General features: G+C 38.1%; 1 protein-coding gene across 1 annotated transcript in view; it reads right to left on the bottom strand.

Annotated features, from left to right (window-relative positions):
• The window catches only part of LOC128381733 (ras-related protein Rab-26), an 89,119-nt gene that overhangs the window by 55,638 nt on the left and 15,983 nt on the right, over positions 1 to 17,498 (bottom strand). The gene's annotated exons all lie outside the window — the stretch shown is intronic.

Genomic DNA, 17,498 nt, shown 5'->3' with positions numbered 1-17,498 from the left:
GAGAGCAGATATAACTTTACCATCTATCATAGGTGGATGCGATAATACTGGCAAACAAGATGGATGAGCACACGGCTTTGGTCAGGAGCCAGTAGGAATATCAAAAACCCTGTCTAATGTGTTCCACAGAGATAGCAGCAAATATGCACCATGGTAGCAGGTTCTGAGATACTGCAAGTGCAACACCTGCTTTTCTCTTCTGTTTTACCATAGTATGAAATTCTCATACGTGTTTGAGTTTATGTTGAATTTAGAAATTGCCTTTATCCTGATGGTCATCCAATATTTGCGTGGTACTGTGGGTCAAAACAGAAGAAGATGCATGTTGCTGTGAGTAAGTGCTAAGGGTGTAGAATTTGGTATTCAGTCCTGTGCTTTGAGTTCTCCGTAGGGCAAAATATAAAGACTTCTGAGAGCTCTATGACTGCATAAGATGATTCATTTCTTTTTGTTGCACAAGGCACAATCCAACAACTGTTTATTCGACGAATCATTAAAAGGAAGAGTTACACTTTTGAGGAAATATGTTTAGTGGCATTAGTTAACAAATTAACCAACTAGAAATGTGTTAATTTGAGGTGTTGGTCGGCAGATTTTGTTACCTTTGCACACAGACAGGCTAGCTGTTTCCCCCTGCTTCCAGTCTTCATGCTAAACTAAGCATCTCCTGGCTTTAGTTTCATATTAAATTGAAAGATATTACATTTCCCAAATTTTAAAACTTTCTTTCAATGAGAAAATAATGGCTTTCATAAGTGGGGGTAGAGAGGAAACAATTAAAGCTGAAATGAAACCTAGAATTAAGGATCTGTAATGAGATTACCCCTCCAGGCGCATTGTTTTTCTGTAGTTTACTGTTTCTTTAACATGTACAGCGAATATGGCACACTGTAAAAATATCCATCCTTGCCCATCATAAGTCAGCAACTAAGAAACTACTGTGTAAACATTTTTACAGTGAATGCTTTTACTATTTCTACACATACAGTCTGTTCCTCTCTGGACCCATTGGTGTGAATACAAGCCCCCCTTTTTTGGCAGATCTTGTGCTTAGGTTGCAATACTCATACAACCTTAGACCAGAGCTGGGATATATACTGCTTGGGGACAGAAACTGAAGTTAAATGGTAATGGAGGAAAAGGGTAGAGGGTAAATGTGCTGACCAGTTATCCAGCTACTGTTCCATGGATGTTTCTTTATATTTATGACCCAAGAGAGTAAAGAAAATGTGACAGAGGAGACAAGAATGCAACAGTCCAATGTCAATGAAGTACTGACTTCATTTTCTGTTTATGGTTTTATTGCTAATGAAAGAAAGGACATGTAAAGAGGATAGCCAAAGTTTGTAGAGCCACAATGTTGAAGAACAATACCCAACAATCACAGGACATATACAGTGACTTAAGATTTTATATGACAAGAACAAAATAGGAGTATAGTCCAACTAAAAGTGACACCTGGTCAGGAGACTGTATCAAAATCCCAGATGACAACCTAAAAGACAGATCGTTAGAGTTTCAAAAGAAACAGGAAAGGAGCTGGCAGCAGAGAATGTCCAATCTGTTTCCTCAGTCTTAACAGCAGAGAAACTGAAATTATGATTGCTTTTCACTCACAGATAATATAGGTGCTTTCAATGAGGTGGCATCTCCAAACACAACTAACTACAGCAAGCAGGTCAGACAAGAGGAAGACATCTCCAGTAATGAAAAAAGGAGGTTCAGTAGTTTCATATGTTAGAAAGCATGTCAGCATACCTATATGAAATTACATCCCCTTTAACATAACTGAAGTTGATTGAATAGAAAATGGAGTAAAAAATCACTGGCTTCAGAAACATTGCAGGCAGCCAGATCTCCAAAGGGCTCGGGAGAGTTTTAGAAAAGAAAGATAATCACAAAAACAAATTAAGCTTAATTTATTTGGTCACTGCTTTGTGCTGTATCAAATGCTCCAAGAGTTCCTTTTGGTGGTGATAAAGATCTCTCTTTAAAATTGTTATGACTGAAAAGTTCAATAGCGGATCCATAAACAGTTTGAAGCCTTGAGCAATTCCCCCCATCATGACTCCCTTCATTCCTAATGCATTTCATCCATATTGCATGGGATAATGTGAGTTCTACTTAGTTTACCTAACAAATGGGAAACACTTAGCTTCTCCTAAGTCTCATTTCCTTTTTTTTCTATTGCAGTATGACATATTTACTGTATGCCTGGAAAGAGTAACTCCTCAAGGGCAGCCTCTGGAGGGGGAAAAAAAGAAAAAAAAGTTAAAGTGGAAAACAATTTATTCCCATGGAGCTCAGAAGATGCAGAACAGCTCACTGAAATTTACATGTATATAGGTAAGAAACCATCATTTCCTCCTGATGCTATATAAATTGCACCATAACCGCAATCTCAGCCATTCAATGAGTGGTGAGTTATTTACAGAGCATGACTTTTGTTTGATTTCTATAAAAGCCTAAAAGGGAAGAGAGGGGCAACACCAGGTGCTAGAGCTCCCTTCCACTAACATCAGGGTTATAAATAATGTTTTATTATAGAGGTGCCCTGCCTGGTGACTTCAGAAGAAGTCATACCATTAAAAAAAATATATTTGGCTTATTAAGCTTCAGCACCCTGATAGCCTACTGATTGAAACACATACCAAATAACTGCAATGTTCTTTACTTGAATCCACCTGTAGACCTCTGTTGCATGTCACCCCCCATGACTCCCTCCCTTCAATTCCTGTCATCTATCCACTATCCCTATAATAAAGGCAAATAAATGCCCCAATTGAGCACCACACCATACAACAAAGCATTTAATAGTAAGGTTATTGCTTAAAGCTGCTGTCTAGTAGGTACATTGATTTTGAGATGAGACGTGTCAGGATATTTCTGGTTCAGCTCAGCAGGCGCTCGATTCATCAACCAAATAACACATCCACTGCATAGTTTTATTGGTATGATGCAACTTCCAGAAGAAATATTACCTTCTGAGTTTTTACAAGTTAGTAAAAAAAAACCTCTTTCTCTTTCTGAATGATGAATGACCTCAAACTGCACCACATGCCCACACAGCACATCACCGTCCCCAAAATGGGCAAAGGTAGGAAAGAGGGTACATTGTCGGTCCCTGTAAAAACTGCACTGGTCAGAGGTCCCCACTTGTTTGTTGGGCATGCACACTGTATTGATAAGACTGCAGTGTTTAGGGAAACTCAGGGCACTCTCAACCAATAAACAGTCTGTCTCTTAGAAAGACGTGGCCCAAAGGAAATGCAAACAGTGTTGCAAACTGCACAGACCACCCCTTACTACCTCTTGTAGGAGAGTGTGTTGTTTTACTGACAATACAAACAGCAAACCTTAGATGTTCATGGCATACTGGAAATAACAACTGATCCCCTGCCTGCCAGAGTGAAAAAAAGGAATCCAGAAACACTATATGAATGCACATATACTCACAAGGGATGAGTTGAGGTAACAATATTTTGAACTTGTGAGGAGATTATTGTAAAATTAACATTCTTCAATGTACTAAAACTGAAAAATGACCCCCTAAAATTGCATGAGGCAAACAATGTTTGACAATATGTGTAATGGAAAGTAAAAAAATCCCACATGGAACAGGGGTTGGAGGGTTACAGGTGCAGCCATTCCAAAACAATTTGCTGCATTTAGGCTCAACCACCAAGGGGAACTGTTTGTCATATTTTAGCAGTCCAGGAGCAGATGTTTCAGTTTTTCAATCATTATAAGTAACCAGTAGTGTTCTGTTCTTTTTGGAGTAATTAGTGGTTTGCAGTTTTGTTTGGTTCATTTATGCAAGCGTGTTGCAATGACAAACAGTGTTACTAATGTTTTACTTCACACTGAAGTAAAGATGTTACTAGCGTTGTGTGTAGGCTGATGTTTACATAACTGTGAGTCCACAACACCATCCTGCAGGATACAACCTATCAGCTATCAGTGATGAGTACATACAAATATGTGAAGCAGTGTCTTTCTAGAGTTTAAAGCATTTACAGAAACACAGGATTTTTTTCCCAATGTGATTTTGTTGTAACCATACATGTATTTTTTTACACTGTTTACAATGGAAATAGTTGCAATGTCTGTAAATCAATTTTTAAAATCCTATTTATTATAGGCCACCTGTACCTAAACATGATTTGACCTTGTCAATAAGAATGGTTGTTACCACCTTTTACATCTTCCCCCAGTTCCATTATAATATATTTAGAGTGTCATTGTCACTATTACTGAACATAACAAATAAACGGTTAAGAATAAAGACTAATAAATCAACAGCTATATGTTGCACAACACTGGATCTTAACTCTCGTGTCTACTGTTTTCTTGGATGTGGAAAACAAACACAGCATCTCTATCTGTTTTTTGTTTTTGTGGCATACAAGGACAAGTTGTATGTGAACCACACACCTGTAACTATGTACACAAACCCTCCCACACAAAACAAAGGCTAGGGCTCGAATCTATTAAGTGTCACAGAGCAGAAAAAACGTCAGATCAGTCCAAAAATGGTTAGCATATGGAAGAGCATTTCATTAACTGTCTTAACTCAGGAAGATTCCAATCTCTGCTGGTATTTAGGAGAAAAAAAGCAGAGAAAAAAAGCATTCTGCTTAACATTAAATTATTTTACAATGACTTGTATATAATTTAAGAGTGTGTGCTCTCTTTCCATAAAACATAAGGTCTAACCAATCTTACAACAGGAAAAGGGGTATGTTGCAGCAACTGATGATTGTCTGTCACAACCAAGAATGCCCTTACATAATTGCGTATTCATTCATTTCCACAAGCTGCATTCATGCAAACTGTGGGCTCATCATTTATATAAAATTGCCTATGGTGGAGTGATATTTGTGTAAATGAGAGGTATATTGTATGTATTTGCTAAGACTGGGTGATATTACAGAAATAACTTGTTTACACCACCTAAGAGAACATAAGTTAACATGAAGTGTTGCTGAAAGTAGGATTGGACAGTGGTAAAGGTCATGTTTATTTTCAAATATGGTTCACCAATTTTGCCAATAACCTCAAGAAAGTTTCATCCAATGTTGCAAGCAACAATCACAACACCTATCACAATGTATAATATATATATATTTTTATATTTATTTGGGGGGTTTCTGCCTTTATTTTGATAATAACTGGCCGAGATGCAGATAAGAAACAGGGAGAGAGGGGAATGACCTGCAGCATAGGCCCCTGGCCGGATTCGAACCAGAGATTCTATGATTATGTGGCATGCGCTCTAACCACTCGACCACCAGGGTGCGCCAAATATCACAATATTTTTGACTAAATATCTTGATATCAATTTTGTCATAACATATACAATACAAAATATTTAGACAATGAGATTTTTTGATAATTATCAGTAATATGGATAAAATAACTGTGTAATGGCAAATAAGCTAGACCAGTCTAGTAAATACAGAAAATTGAATCACTATACTGTTATGTAACTTATACCATATCGCGATATTATGATATCCAACATCTAAGCTAGTCTCATATCATGACATTGACATAATAGTGATATATTTCCCAGCCCTAATTTTAATGCTAATCAATTAAAGATTCATTGATCATAAACTAAAGTACTGAGAAGATAAGATAAGTAAAGACAGTTCAAAAAGATCCTCCCTTTGAAAAATATCCTTTGCTGTGAAGATGCAAAACTCCAACTGAAGCACAACACACACACACACCCCTGCCCTTTGTCTATCTCTCAGCCTTTTCTCTCTCTCTCTTACATATAAGCAATAATCTGCATGACTGCACAGGTAATGATTTTTCAATAACCTGAGGCTCCATTTCCATCTCATCTTCTTTCATCTTCTCTCTTAACCCCACTCTTCTTCCCATTGTCTCCTCAATCTCTTCACTTACTCTCTGTTTCTTACTCTCCCTCCTTCCACGCTCTCGTGATGAGCTCTGACAGTGCTGCCCAAAAAACAAAAGAGATGAAAGTGGGGACCAAGGGGGAAAAGGAAGTGTTCGAAGGTGGAATAGATTCAAAGAAGTTTAAAAAGGTGCAAATTAAGAGTTTCTAGTGTGTAATTATGGGAGTTTGTCTTTCTTTTTCTCTCCATGTACAAAATCTCTATTCACAGAATGTGTTGCTTTTAGATTAGTTTCTTTCCTTCTCAACAGTGTTATGAGGCAAACGGCCATCTGTTAGACCAGAAAACTGCAGTCTCTGACGGTCGATTTTTGGAAGAACACACACATAACTCAGGAAACAACAAGCCCTCTGGTCAAACAAAAGAAAACAAAGTGTTAAGTGACTGCGGTCCAGCCTGCAGGCACCTTGAACACAATCCAAATTAGATTACACAGATTCAGGTCAAAGCAAGCCAGCTCATTAGAATACAAAGCGCTGTGCTATTAGTATTCATTGAAGATTGTAGCTTGTTGTGTTGCTGTTACAATCTGTTGTCTTTAATTGTACTGACAATAATTTCATGTTAATGTTCTTCCATGTAAGAACATAAATTTCACTCCAAAACAATCAAGTGGTGCTGTTTTCATGAAGCAAGTAGTACACAGGGCTATCTGAATGCTGATATCAGATGATACAGCATTTCTGCCTCTCAAGATGGTTATCGGTGTCATATTAGTTGGACACAGACTAACACACTTTTGCCATGACTTGGCCAACATATATGGCAGGCTACCAGTTCTTTTACAATTTGCTCCTATTGGGTCAATATCCAGAACGAGTCATAGAACTTGTTTCATGATTGTCATTCACTCTGGCACACAGCACAGGATAAAATGTTGGGCTATAATGTGTCTGATATCACATAGTGTGATCCCACAATAGGAGGAAGCCAATATTTTGATGTAGGACATGTGGAGTTGTGAATATATCGATAAATCCAGGTTGAAGGCATGAGTAAAAAAGCTGCTATTACTGCGATGGCTTTACAAATAAGATGCCATTCATTTAAACTCTGCCACCTCAGTAATGGCGGTGTTGCTGGAGAGCACAACACATAAACCAGTCGGTCAATTTGTCTATAGGAGCCAAACATTCGTTCCAAGCAAACAGGCAGCATAAAACCTCAATTTTCTCCAGGAAAGTGTTACTTTGGTGGGGCAGAGTTCACTTGCACAGTTAAAAGCGAGCCTGTTTTCCCTTTGGTGAGTTATCTTAAAAATAAACTGAAAAGGTTTGATGGGAACCGTGGAGATCAATGTCACAAGTTAACACAAAAAAAGTCATTTCCTGAGGTGTGCGTTAGCTGATAAGCACAACAGCAGTGAAGTGGCAGACTTTAAAATGGACTTCGAGAGAATGTTGGACTTTTTACACACTCACACATGCAAGCAACACTAAGTAAGGAAGACAAACTCATACATATAGTAGCGTGCCAAGATATACACATACCAAACAATAAATAAATAAAAGCTTGACAGTCACAAAGATACAAAGGACAATACAGTCTTACACGCATACACATAAAGGCTAAGAATAAACATGCAGACACCTACGTACACTGCTGAGCTATTGACAAATTACAATTAATATTCATCAGCAGCCATAAGAATCACACAGCTCTAAGCAATCTGTCAATCAACCTGCCAGCCAGATCTGCCCTACTTTGAATACATATGAGTAATCAGAACTCACAAGAAGTCAGCAAAGTGAAATATGGGGGAAAAAATACTTTCACTTAGGTCTCTGCCAATTACAGACTGAAGAAGAACTTTTTTACACTAACGTGTAAACATTTAACTACACTCTTGTTCTTTGGGTAATGGTCCAGAGCAGAGGCATCGACACAGTTGTTGACAAGGACGTTTATTGGCCTCCATATAAAACCATACTAAAACACCACCACCACCAAAAATACTGTTCCTATTCTCGGTAGGAGGAGTTTCTCATCTAACTGGGTTTGTTTTGTTGCTAATTGTGTTAAATTTACATGGCAAAAAAAAAACACAGTTGAGAGATTTCATTCATTCATTTCAGTCATTCACTGGTCTCCAAAACATAGCAGTGGCAGTGAGACCTGAATACAGAAATCTCAGCAACATGCCAAAATTGATCAATGCTACCAGTAAATTTCAAACACGGTACTATAGTATGACTCTTTCTAAAAAATGTGGCATATTTTTCCCATCAGACACCCACGAGATGGGTAAACAGTCTGGTAACCATTTTATTTGGGGGTAAAACCAAAGGTGATAGTAATTACACCTAATTGTACAGGACAACTACTGTATTTAGAAATAGATTTACAGTTTTTGTTCATTTTCTCCAAATCAGTTTGGCAAACTTGGGGCTTTCTTTCTGCTGTTTCATATTACTTGCCATATTTGTCTATATTTTAGCAATGACATTATTTATTTTCAAGATTTTATACCATGTAGAAAGACCAGGACAAAAAGGGCAGCATTTATGCTCTCTGGGCATGAGTTCTCTTGTTATGGCCAGGGCAAGAAACTGGAAAGTTTTACTTAGTAGGACTTTAACATTCACCAGCCAAATACATATTAAGAGCAAGGTAACAGCCAGGTGGTTCATTGGCAAAGTTGCAGATCAGACAAACTTCACAGACAAACAGAACTGTCAGCACTTGGCTTTCAGCTGGTGTTAATTTTCTCCCTGGCTTCTACTTTACTATCAGGGGGTAAACAGTAAAATAGCCAGTGAACTCTATCAAAAGCTTTTACAAACACACATACACACTCACACGTACAGTACACACTACCCCTGCATATCTTGATAACCCTTTTTGTAATTAGTGCTGACTTAATGAGAGTTAATTATTTTAGTTTGCTGGCTCTTCAAGTTTTCAGGAGGAAATGAAAGCTAAGGTAAAGACAAGAAGACCCAGAGTGGTTCTACGAGAGATGAATACAGAAACTACTGCAGGCACTTATTTGACAATGACAGATGTGCTCTATAGCGTTTACTGAAATCAAAAGTTCAGAAATAAAAAGGAAATAAAAGAAAGTTATTTCCTCTCGGTGGCCTTGGGTTCAAATAAAGCACTGTAGCATAAACGCCCACTTTGCTCTACTGTCAAAGAACGTGGTCCTGACAAAGAGTGCACAGAATTATGGTTAATAAAAGGACCTATTTCACTGAGGAGAAGGAAATTAAATCAATGAATTCCTGGTCTCACACACTCATTCAGACTGTAATTAGCATAATATGCCCTGCTGATTTTGATTGGGAACTGACTGCCATGACGGGACTTTGTTCTCTTTACTGCCTCATTGTCACCCAAATTTAATAAGAATATATTGTTTTATGTTCCACCAAGCTTTAACCAATTCAAAGGTAAAAGGGAAACAATATCACTGTTGCTAATTAAAGTGAAACACCATAACTGAATAAGATAAGACAACAAATATTTAGTTGTGTCGGCAAGTAAAATGGTTGTTATTTAGCAACAAAAGACCGAAACTCATTTTTATTGGTCTTAAAGACCCACTACGAGTTGTTTTTCCTATGTTTTTGCCACTAGGGGGCAGGGTTAGGGTTAGGGTTACAAGCTACGACCACAACAGCGGCAATTTATAACATTATAAAGTTGTGACTGTATACATGCTAGCAAACATGGAGCAACATAAGCATTCATTTAAAGTTGTGCTTCTGGCTACCCAATCATGTAAATTTAATATCCATTTTCCTTTTGGCTCTGTTTTAGCTTCCACCAATGCCTGAGTTAATCTGGCTATTGAGCTAACTTTGTCTTTGCCCACAATGGGTTTATCAGAGCTTCTTGGCCAAAAACCTGATACCTGATGATGCTGGAAGCAAAGTTGGTAAATCAAAACAGCAAACTGATGGCTCACCACACCAAACAGTGTGCTGAGAGATGCTAAAAGCATAGGGGAACTACAAAGTTGGATGATAAATCTCTGTGGTGCTCATCATTTCAAGAGACCTCTTTCACTTATATGCACACTGTCATTTGATCCATTATTAATATAAAATATTGATAAGTGCAGCTTTAATGTAGCTTTGACTCATTAATGAGCAATGTATTGATTAATATAGAATGCCATAATATGATACGATATGCAAGAGATTTTATGGGAGACATTTTGACATGTCACAGTAGGGAAAGCAAAGTATAAAGAATGAAATTAATGGTGGCTGAATTCCACTGGACTGCTTCGATTTCAGGGTACTAAATTGTGCATGCTGGCTCACTGTCACACTTTCATGGTTTACTGCCTATTGAATAGAGTGTAGCCATTGATAATTTCATTAGGAACATCTGTGCTTTTCTTACACTGACAGCTTAAAATAACTATAAAACATCAATTGAGGAAACTATTCTTTTTTTCATTGCTCCTACAATCAATTAAATCAGTGAGCCATTAACTTCTCCTGTGGTTTTTCAATTACATTCTTCCAGTCCACCTCAAAAATCCCTGACACACCCTGCTGCTCTTGTGTGTATCTAACCATATACTTCCTCACCTTGTCTGACTCTGGCCACACACACACACACACACACACACACACACACACACACACACACACACACACACACACGTCTTAAGTGACCTCCTCAAATAGAAAGAGCAGCCTGCCTTGTTAGCTTTGCAGTCTGGAGGAAATGTTCATTTGTTCTTTGATAAAATGCCAACATAGCCACTTATTTTGAGTCAATAAGAAAGCACATTCAGACCAACTGTACCACATGAAAGCTAAAGCACAAGAGACAAACACAGATGTGTATATATTTGTTTTGTGGTTTATTATTAACTGGAAGATTGTGTATAGCAATGCTACAAGTGACAAGGGTCAAAGCAGTTTCTCTTTCTGTTGACACTTGTGATGCTCGTCTATCAATCAAATCATTTAGGTGATTTTGGAAAGTTTTCCACTGAATTCTTGTAGATTCAGTGGCATTCTGCATGTGGCACTCTTCCTAATCTAATGGTGGCTATCACTACTTATGCAGATGATGGACTTCTTTGCAGATGATGCACTTCTTTCTACATAGCGTGTCATGCCAATTAATGGGGCTGTTAGCCATGCAAGCAGCTTAACAAATACTGGATGAATTGCCATGAAATATTTTACAGACATTGGTGGCTCCCAAAGGAAGAACTTTAATGATTTTGGTGACCCACTGACTTTCCCTCCAGCACCATCAAGATGTCATGACATTTCTGGTTTTATGAGAAATGTCGTGACAACTATTGGATGGCTTGCCATGAAATTTGGTCTAAATATTAAAGGCTTACAGTGGATGAATCCTACTGAATTTGCACTAGCAGATTGACATTTTTGTTGAGAGTTAAAACTGTTAAATGGACTGACATTATATTTGATACAGATATTAAAAAGCTTGGAAGAGGCTTGGAATTGTAGTAACTTGGGTGATTCCTAACTTTTCATCTAGGAACATCTTCAGGCTTAATTTTGAACGTGACCAACACTTGTATTTGTTCCATTAGCCCCTGGTGTACTTTCAGAAAAACGTTACCATGCTGATATGCTAAACTAAGATTGTAAACAGAGTATACTTAAGCTAAATAAGCATGTTAACAACGTCATTATGAGTATATTACAATGCTGTTGGTATCATTTAGCTCCAAGCACCACTGTTAATCTCCAGTTTTTGGTGATTTTAAACTCACTTAGTCACCTTAAATAAAAGTGTCTGGCACATGAATTTAATGAAAGTACAGCCTCACACAGTCACTAGCATGGCTGTGGACTCAACACTGAATAGAGCATAGAAAATAAAATGTGAAGGAACCTTTAAACTGCTGTGATGTTTTTTAAATGAAGGACAAGGCAGTCTAGCAATTGGTGAGTTTGTTGAAAAGGGTAAAAGGAGTGTATTCATGTTTTTGGCACAGTTGAGAAGCATTTGTAATCTTTTGGTGTTCAAACTGTACAGCATATGTGATTAGGCACCCACTAACAACACACCTAACCCAGGTAAATGCACATTAAGCCTTCCTAAACCACAATGACTGGAGCTAAATTTGTGCCAACTTTGCAAGTCTTCATCCACTATTCCTCTTCTCTCCTCTCTTTTCCTCTCTTCTCGTGTTGCAGTGGTTTGGCTCAGCTTGCACCCTGCATCTAGCAATAAGACCAGCTAATCCTGGATTTGTCACCCTCTGTGACTCTCTTTCTTTCCCACCTCTTCCTTTTCTTTTTCTCAACGTATTTCTTTCTTGTGCGTCCCCTTTTCATAAAAGCCCACAACCCCAGCTTCCCTTTCCCTTGTTCCCACATGCTGAGCTCTGGCCTGACCTCTGTGATATCTGCACAGCTCCATCTGTCTATCAAGTTTAACCTTGTGCTCCTTTTCACACATCAAACTCCTGAGGCAAGACTCTCCCTTACCCTTTCCTTCATTCTTCTCTTCCAATAGAAAAATCCATATCTTACGCTGACTATTCCCTCCCAAGTCTGGTATAGCTGTTCCTAATATGAAATATAACTCTTGCTCTCTCTCTCTGAGATGTCTGGCTTAAGGCTTGGATCGCCAAGCACCCATGGGGGCTCTCTTTCCTTCTCACTTACTGTCACAAATCTCAGTGAAGATTTAGATTTGGGGGCAGCCAACCAGAGTGAGTCTGGCTTGTCCACTGTCAAGATTGGTCTGTGCTGCTTGTCTTCTTTTTCCTACTCAGGAGAAAACTTAAACCTTCTCCTGTTCTCTTTTAACACAGGTTCGCAGAAGAAATCACTTACTGTTTCAATCTGAGTGGAAAGCAATATTAAGACGTTCCATCCCTGCTGATTAAATCAAGCACAGTTGTGCTTGATGTACAGTAAGCTATATGATTTTGAAAATGCACTGTGCTTTGTGATTAACTGGATTAATGCTATTCCTACAATCACATCCAAGCTAGTATGATCTTTTCCTGATAGCATTTATCCTGCACACTCAGTATCACCAGCATGATCATTCTTGGAAGCAAACCATAATTCAGTATAGAAAGGAACCATTGCCCCCCATACTACCATATTGGGTTTCCCTAACAGCTTTCGAAAATGCTTTATAATGATGGTGCTTTCTAACAAACTTCCCACTTTTGTCAAAATATTAACACATTTCTGATTTATAGAGGTAACAGACATTGGCCATGAGGTAGAGATACCAGCCTTCGATACAACCACCATAAACTGGGACAGAAAAATCAATATCACACTTTTGCCCTGTCAGGTATTATTTTGCTTGTATTGAAAATGTTGCATCTGCGTAGTCCCACAAAGATCAATACTCGGTCCCTTTCTTTTTAATGTCTACATACCATGCCAAATTTATCAAAACAGACGTACTGTATGCAGGATGATATTAAATCTACAAGACTTGTTCACCAGGTTTATAAGGTCGCTCTGAATCATTATGTTACTGAACATCACATAACACCTGACAAAAATATTTGGCTCCTAAGCTACTAAACACTCCATAAATTGCTAATTTTCTCTTCGTACTTTTTGGTGATTGACAGGTAGTGTAAAATCTCTGGTAACAGCTGCCTGCTGCTGGAGCCAAGGCTGTAAAGTCATGAGATAATCATCTGTGAGATTTAAACTCTGTGGGTTTAAGGGACACTTTCAATAGTTGTTGTTTCCATTGTTAATAGAGAAGTATTGATTAGTGTAGCTTTAAGGGCACAGTGTGCTTAGACACATGTTGCATGAAACAGTTATTCAACAGTTTGCCAAACTCATCCCCGACGAATTTATCCGTGACAGTTTTCGACAGGGTGCTTTAGGTACTTACTGGCTGTGTCTGGACATTAGAATAGACTCAACAGTACCCCTTACTTTAAATGTGCAGCATGTAATTCCCCAATAAACCATTGAATCCTTGCCCAGACATGATAGTGTTATCCAAACAATAGGCTGGAAATCCTATTAAGACATGTCCCATTCTGCCAATAAGTCTTACTGGGCTTTAAAACTTCTGCCTAAGCCCCAGCAGTTATCTCTCCATATTTTAAGTACACAGTGCAAAAGCCTTTTTAGTTTAAATATTCTGGAAGCTCTGTGTGATACTGCAGCATTTTGTTGAGGCTTTCATATTGTAAAGAGTAAAGAAAGTACAGGCTGACAACTTGATGAATAGTCACTGGGTGTCTCTGCGGGTTTGACAGAGATGAGGGAGTTCTAAAGTTTTCCGTTTGGTATATGTGGTCCTGTTTAGTTTATATGTGTAGGAGGGCGGTGTTTGTGTGTGATAATCAAAAGCCAGAGAGCAAATTAGTTTTACATCTTGGTAATTTTTTTCCGCCTTATTTTATTGAGAGGCAAAGTTTTATTATTGTATGATTATTACTCAGCAGTGTCGAGATTTGTCATCGCATTTTCAGAAGATGGAACGAGAGAGGATAAAGGAAGACATATGAAAGGACAGAAGATGGAAATTGTGTCTTGGGCACCTTTATTCTGTACGTGCAGTTCATTGTTTTCTTGCTTACTTGTGTGTGTGTTCAGTGTGTGTGAGGCTCCGCTGTTCATCCCTCACTCTCTAGGGCCATTAGTGAGAGGCAGTGTTATGCTGTGATAAAGGAGTAGCCAGAATAGCATTACACAGTCAACACACAAATGAACATGCATACCACTGCTTCTGCTTGGGCGCGTTTTCCAAATCCTGTGCACTATTCTGCATTTTAAAAAGATACAGAGTCCACCAGGAGTTCATCTCAAATGGGTTTCTAAACAGCACTTAACTGTTTGGTGAAAATTCTTTGGCGGGGTTTTGAAGTCTTTATGGAGTTCAACAAGGAACCGCCTGAGATCCTCTAACAGTAGTTTGAGCTCAGACAAGCCCTGGAGCTTTAATGTCAGAGGGTCTGCTTTGTCCTTGGTCAGTAATCCAGGCCGACCTTACTGCCTGTGCATACAAATGTGCCTCATCTGTTCTTATTAAGATACAGAGAGGGTGTCTGCAAGATTTAAACAAGGCTATAGTTCACAACATATCCAGATGGTTATTTTTTTCCCACAGTACTCAAGATCTTTTTAGACCACATACCATAGAATTACGGTTGTGAACAATTCACAATGTTTTCCAATATTGATACAGTATATTACTACTGTATATGGCTGATTATTGAATGGGTACTCATATCTTTTTGGATTTACAAAAAGAATATTGTGATTATTAGTTATCTAAGAGATCTTAGTGTTAAGATGTATTATTCATTTTCAGCTGTTTTCAAGAGATGTTTCTGCAGCACTATACTGTGGAATGCAGTAATAAATACCTGAAGGGAAATTTCTACAGCTGTAAACACAGCAGACTTCCTGCAGTGTATGTCCATGGAACTATAATGATACTGGTACACAGCTTATAATATAGCTGAGCACAGTGCTCTTTATGCACCACTGTGGCTCAAGAGGTAGAGCAGGTTGTCCACTAATCAGAAGGTTGGTAGTTTGATTCCCAGCTCCTCCAGTCCATATGTCAAAGTTGCAAGCCTTGGGCAAGATACTGAACCCCAAATTATGAGTGTGTATGTGAATGGGTGAGCATAGAAACCTTATGGACCACCTTGGATAGGAAGCGCTCCTGATGAGCAGGTTGGCACCTTGCATGGCAGCATCTGCCATCAGTGTACGAATGTGTGAAGACTGGCATGTATCGTGCAGCATCTTGAGAGGTCGATATGACTAGGAAGGCACTAAATGAATGCATTGCATTTCAGGCCCCAAAAACATCAGTTCCTACCTATGAAACATGAAATGAAGGGTACACAGGATGTTACTATGGCCACAGAGCACAAAATCTGTGATTTGCAGAGCATTGCCACAGTATTGTGTTCAAATATCCTTGAAATAGCTACAACAGAGAAAACTATTTTCAGCAGTATGGTGATGTGCTTGTCAGAGCTTTCAACCCAGTCTTCATTTTTAAGATCAAACACCTTTATTCTGTTTTTTCTCTTGCCCTTGAGTTTCACTTATCCATACTAGCTGTGAATATCTTCCTGCTGTTGTTGCCATGTCAAGTCTGTCAGAGAATTTTTAGGGGTTTGTAAACATCGTTTACAGGGGCCACACTGCTATGCAACCATAAAATTGAAGATTACAATGTTTTTCTTTCTCCCTGACATCACAAAAACAAGAAAAAACGTATTTCTGTGCTGAGAGAGACAGGTTTGATTATATTATAACAACAGAACACATTACAGAGAACAAACATTTCGTATTATGTGAGCGAGGAAGAGGAAATAATGTTGAAATGTTTCATTATCCTGTAACCCTTCGAACAAGGAGATTCTTCTTCTTGTAATCAATGTCAACATTATAACTGACCATCATCACTGCTGTGCCTCCAATTTATACTGTGTAATAACCAATGAGGTCACTAGTTAAGCATCATTTATGTTATTGATATTCTTATAGATTGTATCATTCAGTTGCACAGCCTTTAGATCTAGATTTAGATCTAGATTTATAGTTTCACAATATTCACTGCTAAAACTCCCTCACTGTGAGATCATTTCATTGTTTCTCCTCAGCTCTCTGTTTTTGTTCATCTATGCATCTACTACACTGTATACGTTTACATATAGGTATCTCACTACACTTTAAATGCCAGCAGTCACACCACGCCACAAACCTGCCTCCATACTTCTGTCTTTCCTTTGTAATTGAACTTGACCTGCTCTTCAAACATTTTGTAAGAGGCTATTTCCTGCTTCCTGATCCTTTGATTTTAAGAGCATAACCTTGAAGGATGTATATCCAGACACGAGGGTCTTAAAAGTAATAATAAATGAATTATCTTGCTGAGCAGCAGCTTTAAATTCAATCAAAGTATGAAATTACTTCAGCAAAAAGGAAAGGTACAAAGAATCATGAACACAAACAACCACATCCAGATCCCAACAAGGGCACATAGAACATACGTATATAGATGCTGTGTTAATTTTGTAAACAAAAGCTGAAAATACAAAATATATTTATTTTCACATGACAGAAGTATGTTTAAAACCAACCAAAAAAATAACCTTTAACTAAAACAAAACAGATATGACCATTTCTATCAACTCATAAAAATGAACCGATAAAAGTCAAATGATGGACGCATTAAATCTTACTTTTTAAATGATGTTAAAGTACGCATCAGTGAATTACATAGCTCCACAAACAGCATCTCTTCTTCATAACACTAATAAATGAAGCACTAGCTTGCATTTCCGTCACATTAGCTATGTCCCACAGGAAAAACAATAAAGCTAAGAAAACCAAAGATAAACAAGCGTAAGCTAGCCTTACCGTAAATTTGGCGGTAATGCTAACGGTAAGTTTATTTGACTTGTTTTGATGATTTTTATAGATTAACACAAGGAATGAGTGCAGCATTTATGTAGGCTGTTAGCCTGTTAGCTGTTAGTGGCTCAAAACACACGCAGGTTAAAAGATGTTTGCTAAATAAATACTATTGTGTTATTTGACATTTTAGTTCCTCATGCTACAAAAACACACAGGCCAGCATTTATAAATGGTAAGCTACGTA

This window comes from Scomber japonicus, chromosome 20, assembly GCF_027409825.1.
Source record: "Scomber japonicus isolate fScoJap1 chromosome 20, fScoJap1.pri, whole genome shotgun sequence".
NCBI classification, from domain to species: domain Eukaryota; kingdom Metazoa; phylum Chordata; class Actinopteri; order Scombriformes; family Scombridae; genus Scomber; species Scomber japonicus.
The sequence above is the reverse complement of the archived record's forward strand: the minus strand, read 5'-3'. Positions and strand labels throughout refer to the sequence as shown.